General features: G+C 49.9%; 1 protein-coding gene across 3 annotated transcripts in view; it reads right to left on the reverse strand.

Annotated features, from left to right (window-relative positions):
* Positions 1–18,710, reverse strand: part of LOC140390019 (septin-2) — a 138,210-nt gene extending 119,500 nt beyond the window's left edge. The window contains exon 1 of one of the 3 annotated variants that reach the window (XM_072474845.1): positions 18,554–18,710. The gene's annotated coding sequence lies outside the window, so the exon portion shown is untranslated. The remainder of the gene's footprint in view (positions 1–18,553) is intronic. The other 2 variants (XM_072474847.1, XM_072474846.1) reach the window with 2 other exon arrangements.
* Positions 18,711–19,066: the final 356 nt, after the last annotated feature.

Raw genomic sequence — 19,066 nt, forward strand, 5'->3', positions numbered from 1 at the left:
CAGGAATTCAGATCCCCAAGTACACATATCATGAAAAGCTAGTGGTTACATTTTTTTAAAATAATTTTTATTAAAGGTTTTCATAAAGTATCAATAACAAAAATGAAAAAGGAACCTAACAGGGTTAAGTACAAAACACAGTCCAGAAAAACCCTCCATACCCCCCTCCACCCCTGTACATAAATAATAAATTAACATTAACACCCAGACTTAATACAACAAGTATATACACCCCCTCAGACCCTCCAGTGTAAATAACAAAAACAAAAAATAAAGTAACCCCCCACCCCGGAGTTGCTGCTGCCTTTGACCAATGTCTACCGCTCTGCCAGAAAGTCTAAGAACTGTTGCCACCGCCTAAAGAACGCTTGTACCGACCCTCTCAAGGTGAATTTCACCCTCTCCAACTTAATAAACCCCGCCATATCGTTGTCCAGGATTCCCCGCTTGGGGGCCTCGAAAACTTCCACTGATGAAGAATCCTTTGCCGGGCTACCAGGGACGCAAAGGCCAGAATACCATCCTCTTTTGCGTCCTGCACTCCCGGCTCCTCTGCCACCCCAAATATTGCGAGCCTCCAGCCCGGTTTGACCCTGGATCCTACACCACCCTCGACACCGTCCTCGCTACGCCCTTCCAAATTCCTCCAGCGCTGGGCATGCCCAGAACATATGGGTGTGATTTGCTGGGCTCCCTGAGCACCTAACACACCTGCCCTCGCCCCCAAAAAACCGGCTCATCCTTGTCCCGGTCATGTGTGCCCTGTGCAGAACCTTAAACTGTATGAGGCTGAGTTCACCCTCCCCAGGGCATCTGCCCACACCCCTTCCTCAATCTCCTCTCCCAACTCCTCCTCCTACTGACCTCCTCCTCCTCCTGCATCACCTAGTAAGTTTCCGAGATCTTCCCCACTCCCCCCCCCCCCCGAGAGCACCGTCCTGTACGGTGTGTGGCTGTAGACGCGGGAATTCCACCACCTGCCACCTGGCAAACGCCCTTACCTGTAAGTACCTGAAAGTGTTCCCCGGGGGGGGAGCCCGTACTTTTCCAGCTCACCCAGGCTTGCGAACTGCCCGTCCACAAACAGGTGTCCCAACTTTCGTATCTCTGCCCTGTGCCACCCCAGAAACCCTCCATCTGGTCTTCCTGGGGCGAACCGGTGGTTCCCCATAATGGGGTCCACACCGAGGCCCCCACTTCCCCCCTGTGCCGCCTCCACTGCCCCCAAATTTTGAGGGCAGCCACCACCACCGGGCTAGTGGTATACCTCCTTGGAGGGAGCGGCAGCGGCGCCGTTGCCAGCGCCCCCAGACTCGTACCCACACAAGACGCCGTCTCCAGCCTCTTCCATGCAGCCCCCTCCCCCCGTCGCCGGCTAGGACCCGTCCTAGCTGAGTTACTCCCCCCATTGCACTTCCGCAAGTCAGGTGACTCCTGCTGACTCCGGCCACTCCCACCTCTCCTTCGACTTCTCCCATTGTGTGGCACACCCTCCTCTCCCATCCCCATCCATAGGCTCTCCCCCCTCCCGTTCCAAGCGCGGGAAACAACCCTCGCTTCCCCACCCCGGCCCCTCCCCATCCAGTCTTCAGCGCGGGAAAAAGCCCGCTCTTTCCACCTACCAGGCCCCGCCACCTCTGACGCAGCTCCTTTTACAGGCCCGACCCCTCACCCCTGACTCGGGCCTCCCCCTCCCCCGCGGGGCCCTATCTCACCTCCAAAAGCCCTCCCGACCAACCCAACCAAAACAGTACCCAACTCGCCCCAGCCACCCTCACCGACCCAAAAGAGAAAAAACACAAAGAAAAAGAAACCTGGAGCAATACAAAGGCCGCCCCCTCGAATCAAAAATAAACATAGCATATCAGCCGCAGTCCCCAATCACCCGTCCCGACCCTCAATCTGTGTCCAACTTCTCGGCCTGAACAAAGGCCCATGTCTCCTCCAGAGACGCAAAATAATGGTGCCGGTCCTTGTAGGTAACCCACAGTCACGCTGGCTGCAACATGCCAAACCTCACCCCCTTCCTGTGCCTTCGCTCGATTGTACCCGGCCCTCCTCTTCGCCACCTCCGCACTCCAGTCCTGATATATCCGAACCTCCGCGTTCTCCCACCTGCTGCTCCTCTCCTTCGTGGCCCACCTGAGCACACACTCCCTATCGATGAACTGATGGAACCTGACCAGCACCGCCCGCGGAGGCTCGTTAGCCTTGGGCCTCCTCGCCAGCACTAGGGCCCCTGGAAGGACCCCGCTCCCATCAGAGAGTTCAACATGGTGACCACATGGGCCCCCACGTCCGGCCCCTCCAGCCCCTCCGGGAGGCCCAGAATCCGCAGATTCTTCCGCCTCGACCGATTCTCCATCTCCTCGAACCGCTCCTGCCATTTCTTGTGGAGCGCCTCGTGCGCCTCCACCTTTACCGCGAGGCCTAAGATCTCGTCCTCATTGTCAGAGATCTTTTGACGAGCCTCGCGGATCGCCACTCCCTGGGCCGTCTGTGTCTCCAGCAGCTTATCAATAGACGCCTTCATCGGCTCTAGCAGGTCCGTTTTAATCTCTCTGAAGCAGCGCTGGATACTCTCCTGCTGCTCTTCCGCCCACTGCATCCACTCTGCCTGGTCTCCGCCCGCCGCCATTTTGTCCTTCTTCCCTCGCACCTTCTTCGGGTCCACCACCACTTTTTTTGTCGCCCCGCTCCTAGTTGAAGCCATATACTGACTGGGAGCTGTTGTAGACTCCTTCCCACACCGGGAAACGTCAAAAAAGTGCCGTTGGGTTCCCTGAAGAGGCCAAAAGTCCGTTTTTGCGGGAGCCGCCGAATGTGCTCCGCATAGCCGCAACCGGAAATCCCGCTAGTGGTTACATGTGTAACAAGTAATCAAGAAGCTCATGGAATACTGGACTATCTCAAAAGGGGTGGAAGCAAGGGGGAAAAATGCTTCAATTGTACAGTCTTGGTCAAACCCAAGTTGGAAAACTGCATTTAGTTCCATTTTGGACACCGTACATCAGGAAGGCCCTAGAGAGAATACAGCACTCAATTCACCAGAACAATAACAGGTTTTAAAAGTGAATAACGAGTGCTGGTTATATAAATGTAGCTTGCATCCCCTTCGGTTTAGACGGTTAAGTATAATTTACTTTTATGTTTATCAAAAATTATAAAGGAATTAGATACGATATATACTGAAAAACAATTTCCTTTGGTGGGACAATCCAGAACAAGAAATTCAGCATCCGTATACTCATATGCATAATGATAATAACCTTTATTGTCACAAGTATGAAGTTACTATGAAAAGCCCCTAGTCGCCACATTCCGGCACCTGTTCAGGCTAAGCTGGTACGGGAATTGAACCCGCACTGCTGGCCTTGTTCTGCGTCACAAACCAGCTGTCTAGCCAACTGAGCTAAACCAGCATCAGCACCTGGACAATATTGAGGTCTGGGCTGCTAAGTGGCAAATAACATTTGTGTCATACAAGTGCCAGGCAAGACCATCTCCAACAAGAGGAAATCTAACCATCACCCCTTGGCATTCACTGGCATTGAGCATCGGTCAATCCCCCATTATCCACATCCTGGGGGCTACCATTGACCAGGAGCTGAGCCGGACCAGCCAGATAAATACTGCGGCTACAAGAGCAGGTCAGAGGCTGGCCAGCTCCCGACTCCGTAGAGCATGAGTTAGGAGTGTGATGGAATACTGTCCACTTGCCTGACAAATGCAGCTCCAGCAACAGAAGGTCAACACCATCTAGGAGAAAGCAGCCTACTTGAGCAACAGAAGGTCAACACCATCTACAAAGTGCACTGCAGTAATTCACTAAGGCTCCTTTGACATCACCTTCAAAACTTGTGACCTCTACCACCAAGGAGGACCAGGGCAGTAAACGCTTGGGAACAGCACCACCTGCAAGTTCCCCTCCAGGCCACATGCCATCCTGACTTGGAAGTATATCACCATTCCTTCACTGTCACGGAGTCAAAACCCTGGAACTCCCTCCCGAAGAGCACTGTGGATGTACCTACACCACACAGGCTGCAGCAGTTCAGGGTGACAGCTCACAAGCACCTTCTCAAGTACAACTAACAATGATCAATAAATCCTGGCCTCGTCCGCATCCCATGAAGGAATAAAATAAACTCAAGTTCCATTGAGAACTGAAATCAGGAATATTTTTTTCACAAAAAAGGCACTACAAATCTGGAAATCTCTCCTATAAAAGAATATGGCTGCTGGATCAATTGGAATTTAAGTCAGCTGATTGGATTTGTTTTTCAATTGAGTTGAGATACAGATCAGCATTAATTCTAACTGGCTGGGGGAACAGACTAGAGACTGAATGGTCTACTCCGGTTTCTATGGATGAATATTCTTAACTGAGAGCAGAAAAAAGTTCATTACAAAGCAACCGTTAATTAAAATTGAGGGAAAATGTAAATAGCATCTTTCTACATCAAGACTTCATTTCAAATTTCTTGGAGTTGACAACTTAACATTTTTCCACATTGGTGAACTGATGCAACAGCAATAATCTCTCCCTTAGGTGTCAACAAAACGAAGGAGATTGTCATCGACTTCAGGAAGCCTAGTGGAGAACATGCCCCTGTCTACATCAATGCGAACAAAGCAGAAAGGGTCGAGAGCTTCAAGTTTTTAGGTGTCCAGATCACCAACAACCTGTCCAACAACATGGTAGCCCAATACATCACGCAAACCAATCTCCCATCCATTGACTGTCTACAATTCCCACTGCCACCGAAAGGCAGCCAGCATAATTAAGGACACCATGCACACTGGACATACTCTCTTCCACCTTCTTCCGTCAGGAAAAAGATACAAAAGTTTGAGGTCACACACCAACCGACTCAAGAACAGCTTCTTCCCTGCTGCCATCAGACTTTTGAACAGACCTCCCTCATATTAAGTTGATCTTTTCTCTACATCCTAGCTATGACTGTAACATTACATTCTGCATCTCTCCTTCCTTCCCTCTGTAGGGTATGTGTTGTTTGTATAGCATGCAAGGAACATTACTTTGCACTGTATACTAATACACGTGACAATAATAAATCAAATCAAAATTTGCATGTTATTAAGAACCCTGGAAACAGGAAACAGTGGGATGGGATCTTATTAACATGCAGCCCTAGAATCTTCCCTGTCAGCCAGGATTAGGATAATTGCGATTTTGAAATCATGTGCTGGAGGCTTGGGAAGTGAGAGTAGACAGAGCACCTTGTCCTTGCAGGAAGGGAATCTAAATGTCTAGGAGGGGAGGGGGAAATATAAAAAAATCAGGCAGAACTATTCGCAATGGCACATAAGGTTATGAGGGAATATTATTGAAATAAATCAAATAAATGGTTTTGACAAATTAGTTGGTCAGGAAATAGACGCATCCTATAATCTTCCCATACAATTAACTACTAATCATTGTGGACTTCCGGTGGCAGCCATGGAGTGAGTGGTTGCACATTAGGTAGCTTCTGCCCAAGGTTGGATTTTTTTAGACCTTCCTCGCCCGTTTTACGGGGTGTTGCGAAGGAACAGTGAGAGCCAATGAGTCTCCTCCAGCAAGGAATGTCTCAGCCCTACCAAGCGAGTAGTGCAACGAGCAAAGGGCAACCGTCCGACCAGGATTCTCGAGGTGCTTCAGGGGAGAAGATGGCGGAGAATTCTGTGTTGGTGCTTTGTGCACGGTGGTCAACCATACGATTCTTTCGGCTTCATTAGAGGGGGAGATCGTAATGATGGCAGAGGGGAAGAAGGTACAGGAGAATGTGGACAACTTGCATTATCACTCAAGGCAGGATTGGTGGACTGCCCGAGGGGATTGAGGGGTCGCAGGCCACAAAATATGTGGTGCAGATGTTCAAGAAGCTTGGGGGGGAGGGGGGGGGGGGGGAAGAGAGAGAGAGACCATGGACTGGGGCACTCATGAGAACGTTGGAATGTGTGCGAATACACCAGTTAGGTGAGGCAGACGGTGGTTGGGGGGGGGGGGGGGGGGGGATGGTCACTCTGCTAGCAGGTAGGCTAGCAAGTAAAATAGGGGGATGGATTGGGGGGTTTGGGGATTCTTTGTTTGTGTTTGGAGGGGAGCGGGATGATGGAGCCTGGAGAAGGGTAGGTTTTTGTCATCTTGAGGAGGCCCGGGAGGTGGGTGGGATGCAAGCCTGGAGGAGCTCATCAAACAGTGGATATGGCTGATCGGGGTGGGGGGGCCTCGAGTCCTCCAACCAGGCTGATCACCTGTGATATTAGGGGACTGAATTGGCCGATCAAGAGATCCTGGGTCTTTGCACACTTAAAGACAGACATGGTGTTTATGACTCATTTAAAGGTTGTAGATCAAACGGGGTGGGTGGGCAAGTGTTTCATTCAGGGCTGGATATGAAGATGAGATGGGTACAACTGGAACAATGTGGAGTGTGCGAAGGTGTTGGCGAAGGTCTAGGACCTGGACATACACCGGTGGATTAGGGCAAGGGAATTGTCGGGAAGGGTGGACTCGTGGCGGTTTAGGAGGCCGAGGAAATTCTTGTTCTTTTCACATGTTCACCGGGTGTACTCTCACATTGATTTTTCCGTGCTGGATAAGAGATTGCTGATGGGGGTGGTTGGGATGGAATATTTAGCGATCGTGGTCTCAGATCATGAGCCACACCAGACTGGTCTGGAAAGAGGGGGGCAATGGCAGATGAATGTGGGGTTGCTGGCTGATAAGGGGGCCTGTGAAAGGCCAGGGGTGGCTGTATGGAATTACATGGAGCTAAATAAGACCGACAAGGTTTCTGCCTCCATAGCGTGGGAAGCGTTGATGGCGGTGATATTGGGGGGGTATTTAGATCTGGGTACATGCGATATGGGGGGAGTTTATTTAGATCTGGGTACAAGTGATATTGGGGGGGGGGGGGGGAAAGAGGGGAGTTTATTTAGATCTGGCCACATGTGACATGGGGAGAGTTCATTTAGATCTGGGCACGTGATATGGGGGGGGGGGGGGGGGCAGCGTTTATTTAGATCTGGGCACATAAAGAGAAATTGGAGTGGCTAGTAAGGCAAAGATTAGTGGAAGCCATTCTGGAGGTTGATCAGAGGTATTTTGGGGCCCCGGAGGAGGGGTTGAGAGGGGAGAGGAAGAAGCTCCAGATGGAGCTTGAGCTCATGTCTACGGGGAAGGCAGTAGGGCAGCCGCCTCGGGTCAGGGGAACGATGTACAAACATGGGGAAAAGACCAAATGATGTTTGCCCATCAGTTGAGGTAGCATCAAGGGAAATTAGTCAGATGAAGAATTTGAGGGGTGAGCTGGTTACAGAGTTGGGCGGAGGTCAACAGGGTGTTTGGGGCCTTTTACCGTAGGCTGTACAGTTCAAAGCCTCTGATGGGATGAGGGCATGAGACGGTTTCTGGATGGACAGGTGTCCCGTGGTCGAGGAAGGGAAGCTGCAAGGTTCAGGGGGCCCTGATTCGGCTGTGGGAAGTAACGGGGTCGATGCTGTCCAGGAAGGTCCCGGGTTGGACAGGTTCCCGGTAGAGTTCACTGAATTGGGACCCCTGCTCGTAAAGATGTGTAATGAGTCGGTGGAGGCACCCGCATTATCGCATGCTCCCATTTAGCTCTTTTTCTTAAAAAAAAGGTCAAGCATCACATCGCCTGATATAATTACTAAACGATGTTGTGCCGAACTTTTGTCCTAGATTACGAACAAATTAATCTGCACTCCATCATTCTACCGTAATCCATGTACCTATCCAATAGCCGCTTGAAGGTCCCTAATGTTTCCGACTCAACTACTTCCACAGGCAGTGCATTCCATGCCCTCACTACTCTCTGGGTAAAGAACCTACCTCTGATATCCCTCCTATATCTTCCACCATTCACCCTAAATTTATGTCGCCTTGTAATGGTTTGTTCTACCCGGGGAAAAAGTCTCTAACTGTCTACTCTATCTATTCCCCTGATCATCTTATAAACCTCTATCAAGTCTCCCCTCATCCTTCTCCGTTCTAATGAGAAAAGGCCTAGCATCCTCAACTTTTCCTCGCAAGACCTACTCTCCATTCCAGGCAACATCCTGGTAAATCTCCTTTGCAGTTTATCCAAAGCTTCCACATCCTTCCTAAATGAGGCGTCCAGAACTGCACACAGTACTCCAAATGTGGCCTTACCAAGGTTTTGTACAGCTGCATCATCACCTCACGGCTCTTAAATTCAATCCCTCTGCTAATGAACGCTAGCACACCATAGGCCTTCTTCACAGCTCTATCCACTTGAGTGGCAACTTTCAAAGATGTATGAACATAGAGCCCAAGATCTCTCTGCTCCTCCACATTGCCAAGAACCCTACCGTTAGCCCTGTATTCTGCATTCAGATTTGTCCTTCCAAAATGGACAACCTCAGTTTTCAGGGTTAAACTCCATCTGCCACCTCTCAGCCCAGCTCTGCATCCTATCTATGTATCTTTACAGCCAACAACAGCCCTCCTCACTATCCACAACTCCACAAATCTTCGTATTGTCTGCAAATTTATTGACCCACCCTTCAACTCCCTCATCCAAGTCATTAATGAAAATCACAAACAGCAGAGGACCCAGAACTGATCCCTGCGGTACATCACTGGGCTCCAGGCTGAATATTTGTCATCCACCACCACTCTCTGACTTCTATCGGTTAGCCGGTTCATTATCCAACTGGCCAAATTTCCCACTATCCCATGCCTCCTTACTTTCTGCACAAGCCTACCATGGGGAACCTTATCAAATGCCTTACTAAAATCCATGTACACTGCTTTACCTTCATCCACGTGCTTGGTTACCTCCTCAAAGAATGCAATAAGACTTGTGAGTCAAGACCTACCCCTCACAAATCCATGCTGACTATCCCTAATAAAACAGTGTCTTTCCAGATGCTCAGAAATCCTATCCCTCAGTACCCTTTCCTTTACTTTGCCTACCACCGAAGAAAGACTAACTGGTCTGTAATTCCCCAGGTTACCCCTATTTACTTTTTTGAACAGGGGCACGACATTCGCCACTCTCCAATCCCCTGATACCACCCCTGTTGACAGTGAGGATGAAAAGATCATTGCCAACGGCTCTGCAATTTCATCTCTTGCTTCCCATAGAATCCTTGGATATATCCCGTCAGGCCCGTGGGACCGGTCTATCCTCAAGTTTTTCAAAATGCCCAACACATCTTCCTTCCTAACAAGTATCTCCTCGAGCTTACCAGTCGGTTTCACACTGTCCTCTCCAACAATATGACCCCTCATTCGTAAATACTGAAGAAAAGTACTCGTTCTAGACCTCTCTTATCTCTTCAGACTCAATACACAATCTCCCGCTACTGTCCTTGATCGGACCTACCCTCGCTCTAGTCATTCTCATATTTCTCACACGTGTAAACGGCCTTGGGGTTTGCCTTGATCCTACCTGCCAAAGATTTTTCATGCCCTCTCTTAGCTCTCCTAATCCCTTTTTTCAGTTTCCTCCTGGCTATCTTGTATCCCTCCAGCGCCCTGTCTGAACCTCGTTTCCTCAGCCTTACACAAATCTCCTTCTTCCTCTTAACAAGACATTCAACCTTTCTTGTCAACCATGGTTCCCTCACTCAACCATCTCTTCCCTGCCCGACAGGGACATACGTATCAAGGACACGTAGTATCTGTTCCTTGAACAAGTTCCACATTTCAATTGTGTCCTTCCCTGACAGCCCATGTTCCCAACTTATGCACTTCAATTCTTGTCTGACAGCATCGCATTTACCCTTCCCCCAATTGTAAACCTTGCCCTGTTGCACGCACCTATCCCTCTCCATTACTAAAGTGAAAGTCACAGAATTGTGGTCACTATCTCCAAAATGCTCCCCCACTAACAAATCTATCACTTGTCCTGGTTCATTACCAAGTCCCAAATCCAATATTGCCTCCCCTCTGGTCAGACAATCTACATACTGTGTTAGAAAAGCTTCCTGGACACACTGCACAAACACCAGCCCATCCAAACTATTTGATCTAAAGAGTTTCCACTCAATATTTGGGAAGTTGAAGTCACCCATGACTACTACCCTGTGACTTCTGCACCTTTCCAAAATCTGTTTCCCAATCTGTTCCTCCAGATCGCTGCTGCTATTTGGGGGTCCTAGAGAAAACTCCAAACAAGGTGACTGCTCCTTTCCTATTTCTGACTTCAACCCATACTACCTCAGTAGGCAGATCCTTCTCGAACTGCCTTTCTGCAGCTGTTATACTATCTCTAATTAACAATGCCACCCCCCACCTCTTTTACCACCCTCCCTAATCTTATTGAAACATCTATAACCAGGACCCTCCAACAATCATTTCTGCCCCTCTTCTATCCAAGTTTCCGTGATGGCCACAACATCGTAGTCCCAAGTACTAATCCATGCCTTAAGTTCACCCACCTTATTCCTGATGCTTCTTGCGTTGAAGTATACATAAGTCAACCCATCTCCGTGCCTGCACGTACTCTCCTTTGTCAGTGTTACCTTCCCCACTGCACACTACACACTTTGACGTCCTGAACATCGGCTACCTTAGTTGCTGGACTACAAATCCGGTTCCCATTCCCCTGCCAAATTAGTTTAAACCCGCCCAAAGAGTACTAGAAAACCTCCCTCCCAGGATATTGGAGGACCAAATGGGCAGCAGCGGTCAGCAAATATTAGAAGGCTGTTGAATGTGATTATGATGCATTCGAAGGACCAGGAAACAACAGTCAGTGTCTATGGATGTGGAGAAGGCGTTTGACTGGGTTGAGTGGGCAGAGGCTTGTCGACTGGTTGTTGTGCAGGGGCTGGTTTAGCTCAGTGGGCGAGACAGTTGGGTTCGTGATGCAGAACAAGGCCAGCAGCGCAGGTTCAATTCCCATACCAGCTTACCCAAACTGGCACCGGATTGTGGCGACGAGGGGCTTTTCACAGTAACTTCATACTTGCGACAATAAAAGGTTATTATAGGGCGCCCACAACGAATGTTCGTACAATGCGAATTTGGGATATTTTGGTCTGCATCGGAGAACGAGACATGGGTGTCCACTGTTTCTGTTGATTTTCGCTGTGGCGATTGAGCCTCTGGGGGCTGGCACTTAGCCTCGGGGGCGGATGGACGGAACACTGGGTCTCCATATATGCCAGTGACCTTCTGCAATATATTGTGAACGCGGTAGAAAGCTTCGATAGGATCATGGGGACATTGGGGTACTTAGGCTGGTTTTCGGGTTCAAATACAACACGAGAAAAAGCAAGGCATTCACAGTCAATGTGCGAATGAGGGAGAAAGGTGTTGGGGAAAGGTTCCGGTACTTGGGGATACGAGTGGCACATAGTTCGGCCCAATTTCAAAAGCTGAATTTGGCGAATCTGGAGGGGGGAGGATATTAAAGAGGTGTATGTTTTGTCGCTGTCATCGGCTGGGAAGTTCCTGCTCGTCTTCCAAAATCGCCCAATTTTTGTGCCCAAATTGTTTTTCAGTTAGGTCAATAGGATGATCTTGAAAATTATATGGGTGGGTATGGTATACCGGATCAGGAGGGAGTTCTTGGAGAGGGACAGCCCTAGTGGTGCGTCGAAATGTTGAGAAAGCTAAAACATCTGCCCCCGTCTGCAAATTCGGCCGCTGCGACACCCCGAATATGGCCTCCAGGGGACCGCGCTCCACATTTACATACAAAACCACCAAGATGACGCTGAAAACGGACCTCCTGAGCTGTTCCAACTTCAGGCAGGACCAGAACATATGCACATGGTTAACAGGACCCCTCTCATACCGCTCACAGATGTCCTCTACCCCCTCAAAAAGCCAGCTCATCCTCGACTTAGTCAGGTGCATTCTGTACACTACCCTCAACTGTATAAAGAAAGTAGGATGGTACTAAAGCGGGAAATTAGGAGAGCTAGGAGGGGTCATGAAAAGTCCTTGGCAAGTAGGATTAAGGTGAATCCCAAAGCTTTTTATTCATATGTAAAAAGCAAGAGGGTGGCCAGGGAAAGGATTGGGCCACTTAAGGACAGTGGGGGGAATTTGTGTTGAGCCAGAGGAAATGGGCGAGGTACTAAATGAGCACTTTGCATCAGTGTTCACCAAAGAAAGGGACTTTGTGGAAGATGATTCTTGGGTAGGGTGTGTGGACAGTCTGGATCATGTTAACATTGGTCTTTGAAAAGATATTACAGTAGATAAGTCTCCTGGGCCAGATGGGATTTACTCGAGAATACTGAGGGAGGCAAGGGAGGAAATTGCTGGGGCCTTGACTGACATCTTTGTATCCTCATTGGCTACAGGTGAGATCCCAGAGGACCAGAGAATATGGTACCGCTGTTTAAGAAAGGTAACAGGGATAATCCTGGAAACTATAGGCTGGTGAGCCTCACGTCGGTAAATTATTGGAGAGCATTCTCTGGGACAGGATTTATACCCATTTGGAAACAAATGAACCATTAGCGATACACAGCATAGTTTTGTGAAGGGGGGGGTCATGCATCACTAACTTGATCGTGTTTCTTGAGGAGGTGACAAAGATGATTGAAATGGGGAGGGCGGTGGATGTTGTTTACATGACTTTAGTAAAGCCTTTGACAAGGTGCCTCATGGCAGACTGGTACAAAAGGTGAAGTTACACAGGATCAGAGGTAAGGTGGCAAGATGGATACAGAACTGGCTCAGTCACAGAAGGCAAAGGGTAGCAGTAGAAAGATGTTTTTCTGAATGGAAATTGTGACTAGTGGTGTTCCACAGGAATCTGTGCTGGGACCTCTATTGTTTGTAGTGTACATAAACGATTTGGAGGAAACTGTAGCCAGTCTGATTAGTAAGTTCGTGGACGACACCAAGATTGGTAGAGTGGCAGATAGTGTTGAGGATTGTCAGAAGATACAGCAGGACATAAGATAGATTGGAGGCTTGGGCAGAGAAATGGCAAATGGAGTTTAATCCGGACAAACGTGAGGTAATGCATTTTGGTAGGTCGAACATAAGAGGGGAAATATACTGTAAATGGCAAAACTCTTAGGAATATAGAAAGTCAGAGAGATCTGGGCGTGCATGTCCACAGATCTTTGAAGGTAGCAACACAATTGGGCAAGGTAGTCAAGAAAGCATACGGAATGCTTGCCTTCATTGGACGGAGCATCGAGTATAAAACCTGGCAAGTCATGCTACAGTTGTCTGGAGCCTTGGTACGGCCGCACTTGGAATATTTCGTACAATTCTGGTTGCCACACTACCAGAACGATATGGAGGCTTTGGAGAGGGTGCAGAGGAGGATGTTGCCTGGTCTGGAGGGTGTTAGCTGTGCAGAGAGGCTGAATAGACTCGGACTGTTTTCATTAGAAAGGGAGGTTGAGGGGTGACCTGATAGAGGTCTACAAGATTATGAGGGGCATGGATAGAGTGGATAGGCAGGCACTCTTTCCCAGGGTGGAGGGGTCAGTCACCAGGGGGCATAGGTTTAAAGTCCGTGGGGCAAAGTTTAAAGGAGATGAGAGAGGCAGGGCTTTTACGCAGAGGGTGGCGAGTGCCTGGAACACGTTACCAGGGGAGGTTGTGGAAGCAGATACATTAACGGTGTTCAAAAGGCATCTTGACAAACAGATTGATAGGATGGGTATAGAGGGATACGGTTGGATCATGACCGGTACAGGCTTGGAGGGCCAAAGGACCAGTTCCTGTGCTGTACTGTTCTTTGTTCATTTTTGTACAGCAATCACTATAAAGAACGAGACTGATTGAAGGATTGAATTACACCATGGTGGGAGTGCACCAGAGTCAAACCTGAAAAGGACCTTCTAAAAACTGTGCAATTTGGATAATTATCACATGACAAAATGGAGAATTTATAGTTACCTTGTGTTTCTTAACCTGCAAAGAATGAAGATAAAAATAAACTTACGTGCTGAATAATAAGCCACTCTCGAGGATAGTTAAAAAGGAAAGCAGTTAGAAGTAATTATAAGTTGCCTAGCTGTTGTCTGCTATAGATAAATATAGATGAAGAAAAGAATTGAAACCACTATCTCTGTTCCCCAGACTGGGTAATTATGCTTTGTCTGTACTGTTGCAAAGCTATTAATAAAGTCATTAAAGTAAATTGTTTCTGTCAGCCTGATTATCTGAAACCATAAATCGAACAGAGTCAAAAGTGCTCACACATCTCAAAAAGAGGTTTAGGGTTAAATAGTAGAAAACAACAAGCATTCGTTGAAAAATAGTGACCATGGAAAGGGAAAGCTGATGAGTGGGGTGCCCCAAGGAGTCAGTTATGGAACAACTAATTAAAAAAGACATTCGGACAGCACGGTGGCGCAGTGGCTAGCACGGCTGCCGTGTCTCCCAGCTCTGGGTTAAGTTTGTACATTCTCCCAGTGTTTGCGTGGGTTTCGCCTCCACAACCCAAAGATGTGCAAGATAGGGGGATTGGCAATGCTAAATTGATCCTTAATTGGAACAATGAATTGGGTATTCCAAATTTTTTTTAAAAACTAAATAAAAAAACATGGATTCAGAATCAATTCAAAATGGTTAAATTTACAGATGACGCAAAGTTAAAGCTGATAGCTCAAAGCACAATGAGTTGGACTTTAAAAAAAATAAAGTTAGAGTACCTAATTAATTTTTCCCAATTAAGGGGCAATTTAGCTTGGCCAATACACCTACCCTGCCCAGTGGCCCTGGGATCTCAGCGCCGTGAGGCAGCAGTGCTAACCACGGCACCATCATGCTGCCCAGAGTTGGAAAAAAATGATAGAACAACAGATGAAAGTTAAAGTGGACATCCAAGAGGCAGTACTGTGGTGCACTGCTGCCTCACGGCACTGAGGATCCGAGTTTGATCCCGGGTCACTGTCTAAGTGGAGTTTGCACATTTTACCCACTGGGACCACGTGGGTCTCACCCCAACACAAAGATGTGCAGGGCAAGTGGTTTAGCCACATAAATTGCCCCTTAAGTGGGGAAAAAAATAATTGGGTACTCTAAATTTATTTTATAAAAGTGGACAACTGTAAAGTACTACACATTGGAAGAAACACATGCTTCAATAAATCATATTCAAATAGTTATGTATGTGGAAGGAAGCCCAGGTTTAGGAGACTCAAAGTTTAACATGCCAACTAACATCCCACAGCCGCAAATAAAGCAAATTGTGGAACGTACAGGAGGAAGTCATGATGAAAAACAGATATATGATCATGCCAGAGATCTTTTTCTGCTCACCAACACACAATGAAGAAGAAAAGATTAACCAGGCCTTTTTCCTGGGCGGATTTATTTTTACAACAAGAATGTGTGCCAGTGCAGATGTGGAAAGTGCTTTTTTACTCCAGCGACTGATTCCTGCAGTATCATACAATTCAAAACACCCCAGCACTAACAACCAGAATAAGGGCACTAAACTGTTGACCGTTTTTCACAGTTCAAGTGAAAACAGAGGTATTTAAAACATTCCTTCTTGTTAGCCGTCTGGAATCCTAGCAACATTTGCAGTGTGACGAGCATCCAGATGCACAGAAATAATTCAAAAATTTGGTTGAAATCCATTGTAAACTGAGTCAAAGTGTTAGGCAGTTACTGATCTTCACAAGTCCCCTATTTTATTATGCATATATCAAGCACAATCTACTGAGCTTCAGAGTGGCAAATGAGAATACCAACATGATAGAAGATATTCTGATTACCACCAGAGTGGACCCCAGGAACTCCAATACACGAAACTAGACTACTGACAACAGAGACAAACTTAAATTACATCAGATTCCTGTTGTACAACAAGCATTCATTAAGTCCAACAACTTGTATTTATGTGGTGCCTTTAACGTGATGAAACTTTCAAGATGCTTCTCAAGCATATAAAACAAATGCTGTCATTGAGCCACATATTAGGTCAGATGACCAAAGGCTCAGTCAAAGAGGCAGGTTTTAAGGAGTGTCTTGAAGGAGCAAAGCGACATGGAGGGAGAATTCCAAAAAATGGTGCCAGACAACTTAAGGCACTGCCACAAATTGTGAAGCAATTATGATTGGAAATGCACAAGAGGCCAGAATTAGACAAGAGCAGACACCTGAAAGGGTTATCGGGCTAGAGGAGATCACAGGTGGGGAGGGGAAAGGCCATGGAAGGGTTTGAAAATTGAGACTTTTAAAATCAAGATATGGTTTGACTGGGAACCACTGCAGGTCAGCATACAAATGAACTTGCTGCGAGTTAAGGCATGAGAAGCAGAGTTTTAGACAACCTCAATTTTACGTGTTTGAATAGTCAAATCTAGAAGTAACAAAGGCATGGTTTCAGCAGCAGCAGAGTTGTGATAGATGAAGTTGAATGTTACGGAGGTGGAAAAAGGTAGTCTCAAGAGGGGGCACGAATCTCAACTCGGGTTCAAATGCAACACAAAGATCCTGAACATAGAAAATACGAGTAGGCGATTCAGCCCTTCGAGCCTGCTCCATCATTCATTATCATGGCTGATCATCCAACTCTGTAGCCTGATCCTGCCTTCTCCCCCATATCCTTTGATCACACTAAGCCCAAGTGCTCTATCTAATTCCTTCTTGGAAATGTACAATTCTTGGAAACGCAAACACGGGGAGAATATGCAAACTCCTCACAGGCAGTGACCCAGAGCCAGGATCGAACCCGGGACCTCAGCGCTGTGAGGCTGCAGTGCTAACTACTGCACCACCGTACCGCCCACTCCTGCTGAATTTCACCAATGGAGAAACATTGGAAACTGCCCGTCTCTAAAATTGTATCTTCAATGAAAGACTGCTCTTGTAAGATTAGGATTATTGTTGGGGCAGCTCAACAAGGAAGCTCTACCAATTGTGCTAAAACTGACATGACAGCTTGTTGGGAACAACGTATTGGTAAAAATGGGAACGTGTTCCATTTCCCAACAATATACCCTACCCCTCAAGTTTGACCACAAAATTACCATAAAAGATTCTTTGGAAAATCTACTTAGGATTTCGAAAGTTTTCATGAATCGTAAGGCGAGGATCACAAGGAGACACAGATTTGCACAACTGGCAATGCCCTTGATTGCAGATCAGTGAAGATCCCAGCACACTCAGAAATCACCAAGCACAACAAATGCTAAATTTTAAACTTCATAGAATCCCTACAGTACATAAGGAAGCCATTCGGCCCATCGGGTCTGCACCGGCCGCTGCTCCGATAAGGGCCCGAATCCCCCCCCACACACTCCCCAGGGCTCAGAACCCCCACTCCCCAGGGGGTCGGACTGCCCCCTCCCACTACACAGGGGCCTGGAACCCCCAACAGCCCCCCCCCCCCCCCCCCCCAAGTCCCCAGGTGCCCGGCACACAGCCCCACTCCCCAGCGGGCCGGACGCCCCCTCCCACTACACAAGGGCCCGGAACACCCCCCCCCCCCACTCCCCAGGGGTCAGGAACCCCCCCCCCACTCCCCAGGGGCCAGGACCCCCCCCCCCACTCCCCAGGGGCCAGGACTCCCCCCCCCCCCCCCACTCCCCAGGGGCCAGGACTCCCCCCCCCACTCCCAAGGGGCCAGGAACCCCCCCCCACTCCCAAGGAGCCAGAACCCCCCCCCCCCCCACTCCCAAGGAGACAGAACCCCCCCCCCCACTCCCAACGGGCACTCCACCACCACACACAACCCCCCTCCCCCTCCTCCCCCCACCCCACCCCCCCTCCTCTCCCCCCACCCACCCACCCCCCCCCCACCCCCCACCTCCCAACCTCTCCTCCCCCACACCTCTCCCCCCACCCCCCCTCCCCCCACTCCTCTCCCCCACTCCCTCACCTCCCCCCCCCCCACTCACTCACCTCCTCCCCCCCCAACTCCCACTCCCCCACCGGCCCCCCCCCCATCTCCCCTCCCACCCCCCTCACGGGCCCGGACCCCCCCCGCCCCCCCGCAAAGGTCCGGACGCCCCCCCCTCCCACAAAGGTCCGGACGCCACCCCCCCCTCCCACAAAGGTCCGGACGCCACCCCCCACCCCCGCAAAGGTCCGGACGCCACCCCCCCCACCCAAAAGGTCCGGACGCCACCCCCCCCCCCGCAAAGGTCCGGACGCCACCCCCCCACCCAAAAGGTCCGGACGCCACCCCCCCCACCCAAAAGGTCCGGACGCCACCCCCCCACCCAAAAGGTCCGGACGCCACCCCCCCCACCCAAAAGGTCCGGACGCCACCCCCCCCACCCAAAAGGTCCGGACGCCACCCCCCCCACCCAAAAGGTCCGGACGCCACCCCCCCCCACCCAAAAGGTCCGGACGCCACCCCCCCCACCCAAAAGGTCCGGACGCCACCCCCCCCACCCAAAAGGTCCGGACGCCACCCCCCCCACCCAAAAGGTCCGGACGCCACCCCCCCAGCCCCCCCGCAAAGGTCCGGACGCCGCCCCCCAAAACCCAACCCCCAACCACACTACCCAGGGGCCCGGACCCCCATCCGCTCTTCCCCCCCCTTCCCAAGGGTCTGGAACCCCACCCCAAAAGGTCCGGACGCTCGCACCCCCCCCGGGCCCGGGATTGACTCACCTTCCGAGCCACCGCCGCCGTTTCTGGGTTTTCTCCGTCAAACTGACCGCTCCCGCCCCGGCGCCGACTGTCTCGCGAGATCAATCCGGACGCGCGTTGCAGCCACCTCGAGGCGGGATTAAAGGGGCAGCCACAGCCCTCTCGGGGCGTGGTTAAAGGGGCAGGCACATCTCTCGCGGGGCGTGGTTAAAGGGGCAGCGACAGCCCTCCCGGGGCGAAGTTAAAGGCGCAGCCACAGCCCTCTCTGGGCGTGGTTAAAGGGGCAGCCACAGCCCTCTCAAGGCGTGGTTAAAAGGGCAGCCATATAACTCCCCGGGCGTGGTCAAAGGGGCAGCCACATCCCACCCCGATCATGGTTAAAGGGGCAGCCACACCCCTCCCAGGGCCTGGTTAAAGGGGCAGCCACAGCCCTCTTGGGGCATAGTTAAAGGGGCAGCCACAGTCCTCACGGGGCATGGTTAAAGGGGCAGCCACAGACCTCTCAGGGTGTGGTTAAAGGGGCAGCCACAGCCC

This window comes from Scyliorhinus torazame, chromosome 14, assembly GCF_047496885.1.
Source record: "Scyliorhinus torazame isolate Kashiwa2021f chromosome 14, sScyTor2.1, whole genome shotgun sequence".
Classification (NCBI taxonomy): Eukaryota; Metazoa; Chordata; class Chondrichthyes; order Carcharhiniformes; family Scyliorhinidae; genus Scyliorhinus; species Scyliorhinus torazame.